Source organism: Arachis duranensis, chromosome 6 (genome assembly GCF_000817695.3).
Source record: "Arachis duranensis cultivar V14167 chromosome 6, aradu.V14167.gnm2.J7QH, whole genome shotgun sequence".
Taxonomy (NCBI): domain Eukaryota; kingdom Viridiplantae; phylum Streptophyta; class Magnoliopsida; order Fabales; family Fabaceae; genus Arachis; species Arachis duranensis.
Window position 1 is genome coordinate 66,300,514 of NC_029777.3, and position 6,596 is coordinate 66,307,109.

Sequence of the window (6,596 nt, forward strand, 5' to 3'; positions counted from 1 at the left end):
TTCAGCCAGAAAATACCTGAAATCACAGAAAAACACACAAACTCATAGTAAAGTCCAGAAAAGTGAATTTTAACTAAAAACTAATAAAAATATACTAAAAACTAACTAGATCACACTAAAAACATACTAAAAACAATGCCAAAAAGCGTACAAATTATCCGCTCATCAATGACCCTCAAACACCAATTTATTTTGGAAGAACTACAGAGAGGATGCAGCCACTCCAAAGTAGATCGGACAATCATTGGAGCAGAATAGATTATTAATGATCCAATCTCTTTTGTTCCATCTGAAGAAGTTTCTAGCATGAGAAGCGACTTGCAGAATTCTCCAAACAGAGACAACAAAGGGACAGTCATGATGAGTATGAAGAACATTCTCATTATTTTTATTACAACGGGGGCAGCTGGAGGTTGGTGATAGGTGTCTTCTATTTCTTTTGTCATTAGTAAGAATTGCATTGTAAGTTACAAGCCAAAGAAAGGTCTTGACTCTTTCTAGGCCCTTCCACTTTCAAATCAAAGAGAACATACAGTCCTTTGTTTCAGAGTCTTCATGAATATCTTGGTATGCTATTTTGAGATTGAAACCACCATCCGAGGATAACGCCCAAGCATACAAATCCTCTTGCTTCCATGGAGAAGGAGGGGAAAAGGAAGTAATAATTTTCACTACTACATCCAGGATCCACTCCTTGAGCTTCTCCACATCCCACAAACCTGAAACATGAAGGAAATCCGTCAAGGAATAATCTAGATTAACCATATCTATTACTTGGGAGAGATGTTGATCCAGCTGCCCAATACTTGGAATCCAATTGTGCTTCCAAAAATTGATATGGGAGTCATCCCCAAGGCGCGAATAGAATTATTCTGCACATCCTTCCATGAAGAGCAAACACTTTTCCAGAGATTTGAGTCATTTTGTTTCCTAGCTATATTAGGAATGATGTTATTGCCACATCGGTATTTAGCCATCAGAACTCTGGACCAAAGAGAATCTTTTTTTCAAAAAGACCCCAACCGATCATTATCGTGTAAGCATGATTCAGATCTTTGGCATGTCTAATACCCAGGCCTTCGGTTTGTTTAAAATTACTAACGATCCTCCAATTTATGAGATGAACTTTCTTTGTATTTTCATAATCTCCCCAAATAAAGTCTTTGCATTTACGATCGATGAAATTACATGTCGAAGAAGGGAGGACAGTAGTTTGCATAGAATAATTAGGAATGCTAGAAAGGACAAATCTCACCAAAGTGGTTCTTCCAGCTAGAGATAAAGAAGACACCTTCCATTTGTTTAGTCTCACATTGATTTTAGCCTCAATCTCTTTATATGTATTCTTAGTGATGCTCGATTGTAAAATAGGAATGCCAAGTTATTTTGCATGGTCATCAGTTCTGGAGAAATTCACAAGGTTACTGATGTCGCTCTAAATATTGTGACCAATATTCTTAGAAAGGAAGATCCTTGTTTTGTCATTGCTGATTTTTTGTCCTAAGCTAATGCAAAAAGCATCCAGGACTTTGTTCATAATCTCAGCTTGATCCATACTCACCTCAGCAAAAAGGATGAGATCATATGTGAAGTAGAGACGTGAAAGCTTTAGGGCATCCCGATTGATGCAAATAGGCTTCCAGAACTTTTGCTTGTCTGCAACATTGATAAGATGAGATAGCCTCTCCTTATAGAGCATAAAGATATAGAGGGATATAGGATCACCTTGTAGATGATATGCAAAGAACCTTCATCTTTGTAGACGATATACAGGTACAATATCTTCCAAAGTGTCTCTAATAAAAGACCATTTCAGCCTGTTATAAACCTTTTCTAAATCTATCTTGATAGCCATTCATCCTTGAAAGCCTTTTTTTAATCTCATAGAATGAATCATCTCTTGAGCAATAATAATATTGTCAGAGCTCTGTCTTTCGGGTACGAAACTACATTGTGTTAGGCTGATAAATTTATTCATAACTCTCCTTAGGCAATTCGCAAAAGTTTTAGTAATGACTTAATAGGTTTCATCTGCTTCATATTAGTAACATGTTCAAATTTAGGGATAAGAGTAAGTAGAGTATCATTTATTTTACCCACATTAATTAGATTAAGGAAAACATTGTCCACAAGCTTGGACAGGTCAGCTCTTACTTTGTCCCAATAACTCTTGTAGAAAATAACTTGGATACCATCGAAACCCAGCGCTTTTTGGCTACCCATATTGAAGATAAAGACTTTTAATTCCGAGAAAAAGAAACGCTCCTAATAACACTAAGATCCTCTGCAGATAAAGGGTGAAAAGAGTTTTTAAATATGAAAGTAGAATCTGGAGAGTCATCTGAGAAGAGGGTTCTATAAAAAAAGTTGCCATGTTTTCTAACAAATTTTTATCTGACAGTCAATTGCCGTCTTGGTCTTAAAGAGCTTCCACTTTATTTCTTCGTCTTCTAGCCATAGTAGTAATATGGAATAATTTTGTGTTGCGATCCTCAAATTCAATCCATTTACACCTTAATTTTTTGGAACCACAAAATTTCTCCTTGAAGGAGAATTTCTTTATATTCAGCCCACATCTCTTTTTGCAAATTTTGGAGAAAAATATTACTATGGAAATTCATGCTAGCTGTAATCCCCTGTAATCTTCTAATAATTTTACTCTTTCTCTTGTAGATATTTCCAAAGACATTAGAGTTCTAGTTTTTTAGCACCATTTGAAAAGTAGAAATACAATTCGACCATGACTCTTGATAGTTCCAATTATCATTAACCACTCTATCAAAATCTGGATGTGTCATCCATGCCACCAAAAATCTGAAAGGCCTTCTTCTCTATTAATGATAGAATGAAAATAAAGTTGAAGACATAGAGGTGTATGATTAGATTTAAAATTTGGAATGTGTCTAAGTCTAGATTTAGGGAATAAAGTCTGCTATTCATGGTTATAAAGGGCACAATCAAGACATTCCACTAGGCTTCCTCTTTTCCAAGTGAAGGCCCAACCAATATAACGCAAATCAAACAACCCACAGTCCAATATGCAAGAAACAAAATTCGGGCAAGCCCCTCTTGCATTGCTACCAGCACCTCTCTACCTTTTATGATCATGAAGAATGGCATTGAAGTCACCGATAAGGCACCAAGTTTGGTCATTATAGTCACTACTCAAATTTCAGATGTGATCCCAAAAAGCACTACGTCCAACTTTCTGAGGACTACCATAGATTGCTGTTAAGAACCAAGGAGCAGAGCTTCCATTTTGCACCTTCATATATACCAATTAGTGATTATGCAATAGAATATCTACTCTCCAGACATAAGTATTCCATAAAATCCAGAAGCCACCTAAGAAGCCTCTAGCATCTTTGATGAGCGGATATTTTATACACTTTTTGGCATCATTTTCATATAGTTTTTAGCATGTTTTATTTAAATTTTATTATATTTTCATAGGTTTTAGTGTAAAAATTCACATTTTTGAATTGTACCATAATTTTGTGTGTTTTTATGAAATTTCAGGTATTTTCTGGCTGAAATTGAGGAGCTGGAGCAAAAGTCCGATTCAAAAGCAGAGAAAGCATTGTAGATGCTGTCAGGATCTGACCTCTTGCACTCGATAGAGCTTTTCTAGAGCTGAAGAAATTCAAATGGAGTGTTCATATGAACGTTGAAAAGCTAACATCTAGAGATTTCCATCAATATATAATAGTCTATACTTTGCTTCAAAATTGAAGTCACAAAACTGGCGTTTAACGCCAGTTATCTACCCCAATCTAGGCGTCCAACACCCACAAGGGAGCAGCTGGAGTTCAACGCCCAAAAGGGGGTCTCTAGTGAGCGTTCAACGCCTCAAAGAGACATTAGCACATGGGAGACACTCAAGCTCAGCCCAAACACTCACCAAGTGGGCCCCAAAAGTGGATTTTCGCACGCCTAAGTCTAGTCTATCATATTTCTGTAATCCTTAGTCATTAGATTAGTATATATAGGAGAATATCACCCATGTTTAGGATCTTCTTCCTCTCCTATTCGAATATTTTTACTACTTTTGTACAGTATGAGCCACTAAACCTCCTAGGTTAAGGGGAGGAGCGCTGCTGAGTTTTATGGATTAATAAAAGAATTACTATTCTATCTTCAATTCATGTTTGATTCTCTATTCTAAGATGTGTCATCATTCTTCATCCTTATGAATGCGTTGAACCAGCACAAGGTTATCTCATTCTACATGGCTTCAGAGTGAGTCTTTCATTGGATAATGATGAACCGCTAGCTTGATTATACATCTCTTAGACGGCTAATCCACGACTTTGTTCGGGACTTCTCGAGACACCAGTTCAATCGAGGTATAGAGAGATTAGAGTCTTTGTGGTAGAGGCTAGAACCAAAGGCACAACATTCTCTGATCCGAAAGATTTGACCTTGTCTGTGGCATTTTGAGTAGGATCACTAAGGCGAATGGACTGTAGGAGCTTCACCCTCAATCAGACTGGATGCGCACTAACCCTGGTGTTCAGCTTTGGAGGAGAATCAACGACCTCTTAACAAAGGTGTTTATCACATACAGCCTGCTGATGGTGGGAAATCACATCCACATAAACTACCGGCAAGTATACTGGGTCGCATCAAGTAGTAAAACTCACAAGAGTGAGGTTGATCCCACAGGCATTGATGGATCAAGCAATTTTAGTTGGATGATGAGTCTAGTCAAGCTAATATTTGGAAGAGTTTGGTGAAATTAAACGAGAAGAAAGTAAATTCACAATGAAAGTAGAGCAACAAAACGTAAAGTACTGGAAATTTAAGTGCTAGAGGGTAAAGGACAAAAGAATTAAATGCTGAAAAGTAAATGAGCATAAGCTTAAAGTGCAAGAAACTTAATGAGCTAAATCTTAAATTGTATGAAATGTAAATGACATGAATCTTAAATGACAAGAAATAAAAGGCGCAACTGTAAATGGCAATAGAAATGAAATTTCATGAAATGTAAATAGGGAATTGGGTGTTGGGTATCAAGAAAGCAGTAAACAATTACAATTAAAGTAAATTCAGGGCAATCTATATTAAGGAAAATCAAAGAGAAATATTCATTAGGGATTGGAGATATCATAATCCATCATGAATCAAATGGGTCTTAACTTACTTCTTAATCATATAAGTAGGTTTATGGCGGATTGTAATCGATTGGATCCCAATTCCTTGGCAACCGAATCTCTCTAATCACAATCAACCTTGCCAATTCCTTGATTTAACTGTCATGAGAAGAGGTTAAGTGCATTCTCTTATCCATATGTCACACAAATTCTCAAGACCTCAATTTCTCCCGAATATTGTTGGTCAAGAGAATTATGAAGGATAGAGCTCCAATTCTAATGCTCATGATTCCCCTTCCGAGGCTCACACAAGCCTTCAATAGATTCAAATCCCCTTCCGGAGTGAATGAATCTTAATAAGCATAGAAGATATCCTATAGCTATACAAGCGGATTGAGAAGAAAAAGAAGTTCAGTCATTCATTAGGATTACAATAGAGCTCCTCCCCTAATGAAATCGGGGTTTAGTTCATCATTGCTCAATCAAAACAAAAAGAAAAAGAAAGTACGTAAAAGAAAGAAAAGTACAAAAGAAAATCTTCTCAGGGTTTCCCAATTAGGGTCCCCTGCTTCCCAGCCTTCTTTTAACTTCAAAATCTATCCTATTTATACACTTTCCTAATCAATCTTCAAGTCTTTGGATGTGGGCTTTCTCATTTCCCCTCTTATCTTATACATCATAGTCGTACTCAACTTCTTCTCTCGTTTGTGCAGAGTTATGTTGTGATTTGGAAGACGGGCGTTGCGCTCGGTTCGAAGGGCATGGTTTTCAGTATGTCTCCAGATAGGGCCCCCACTAGTCCAGTTGGAGATTCCTGTTCAATCGTTACCTTATTTCATAGCCTATATCTCCGCTTTCACTGGTTTTCCTCTGCGATAATATGGGTATCGGTCTTGGTTCTGTTGATCCGGCAGCGGCTTTTGGTGCGCAACCAAAATCCCTTTCCCTTTGCAGAAGAACCCCAGTAAAACAGCGAAAAATGGACATCGAGCAAGGGCACTAGGGCAAGACAAAGCGGGCAAGAAGGAAGACGAAAACACGTATCCAACTCGGAAGTGGGAATCTTGTTCCATTTAGGGAGGTTAAATCCCGTCCAGCAGAACCATTTGCGTGGCCATTTTTGAAGCAAGTTAGGAGTGGCTTTTAGTGACATTGACATGGGCTTTAGCTAACTGATGTTCACAAGCTTGCATGGGTGTCACTGAAAATGTGCTCAGCATGGACGTTGATCACTAACGTTAGTGTGCACTAACATTGCCAACTTTCCCCTTAAAATCATTGAGGAACATTTGCGGCAATGTTTGTGCACCAACGTTACTACCAATGTTTGACTGGTCGTGCGTACGCATCACTCACGTGTGCGCGTTGCTGACCAGGTTTCTGTGCAATTTTCTTTGAAAACTATCAAACACGTTGGTGGCAACGTTTGTGGAAATGTTTTGCACACCATCGTTGGCACTCATTTAGCTTGTAACGTTGCCAGCAACGTTGGTGAGCTAACTT